Source organism: Notothenia coriiceps, unplaced genomic scaffold (assembly GCF_000735185.1).
Source record: "Notothenia coriiceps isolate Sejong01 unplaced genomic scaffold, NC01 NC01_scaffold00026457, whole genome shotgun sequence".
NCBI lineage: Eukaryota > Metazoa > Chordata > Actinopteri > Perciformes > Nototheniidae > Notothenia > Notothenia coriiceps.
Genome location: NW_011359158.1, coordinates 1 through 1,224, shown reverse-complemented (window position 1 = coordinate 1,224; position 1,224 = coordinate 1). Strand labels below are relative to the sequence as shown.

Genomic DNA, 1,224 nt, shown 5'->3' with positions numbered 1-1,224 from the left:
TGATCTGAGGCAGAGGTTGACAAACATAGAACTCAAAGGTAAGACAAAGAAGAAAAAAAACCTCACATCACATACATTTTATATTTCAGTATAAAAAATAATCTGTCGTAATTAACAATGTGAAGTATAAAAAAAACATGGGACAGGAATCTATACAAACATTAAAGAAATAATTAAAATACCATCAAATGCCACCGACACATAGTCTCAACAAAAAACAGAATGTTTTACATTTAAGTAGTTTAGTTTAGTTGCTGGGATCTTGTGTGTTAGACATTCACTTTATTTTCTCTCTTCAGAGATGTACTCTGTGGATGAACATCGACCTGCACAGTCCGAGGGAGTGAGTCTGACTTTACACATCACAGCTTTCATTCAATAGATGCAAGTTGTTAACCATATCCATCTTGAACTTAACAATGATGATCTAAACTAAACCATTTTTAAGGTTGATCTCTTCTGTCAAAATGATTTTTCTTCCACTGATGTTCTGATCAGATTAGCAGACTTAAGTCTGAACACTCAAAGAAAAAGTGCATTTGTGAAGAAAAAAGCTAAACATACTTAATAGAACAGATGTTAGTGTGTCTTTGACTTGAGAGATCTTGTAAACATTTTATAAAATCCTCTTGTCTGAAACACTGACTGAAGAAATGAAAACAAAGTAAAATTCATTTCCATAGAGAAATAACACCTTTTCTTACACATCCGTAAAAAATGTCAGGCACAAATTGCAGCAGAGAAAGAGATCCTTTTGAAAACTCTGAAGGATTTGAGTGATGATGAGCTCGACAGATTTCAGTGGTTGCTGCAGGTCACGTACTTCCAGAAGAGCATATCCTTCCGTTATGGATATCCCAATTGGAAAGAAAGTGCTCTCCAGCTAGTGGATCAGATGGTGGAGACCTGTGGTCCGCAGTCTGTGGAGGTGACCAGGGAGGTTTTAATGGACCTGAACAGAACTGATCTAGCGGAGAGATTATCAGAGACTATCTTAAGAATCAAAGGTAAGAGAAAGAAAACTAAAACTGCTACATCACACAGAAGAGTTCATAGTCATGAGTTTTTGTATTTGTTGCAATGCTTTTGTATTTGTGTTTTAGTTGTTAAGGAAGGAGTCATTTCTATTTAAAGGTCATTTTGTGGGTGTAGTGTTCCTTTAATGGGTGTTAATATTATAATGTCAAACCTCTCACTCTTTGTGATTGATTTTAATGATCCCAG

General features: G+C 35.4%; 1 long non-coding RNA gene across 1 annotated transcript; it reads left to right on the top strand.

Annotated features, from left to right (window-relative positions):
* LOC104957191 (uncharacterized) lies at positions 1 to 1,050 on the top strand. Its single transcript, XR_799643.1, has 3 exons — positions 1 to 38; positions 300 to 343; positions 725 to 1,050. It is a non-coding gene; the product is annotated as an uncharacterized lncRNA (long non-coding RNA).
* Positions 1,051 to 1,224: the final 174 nt, after the last annotated feature.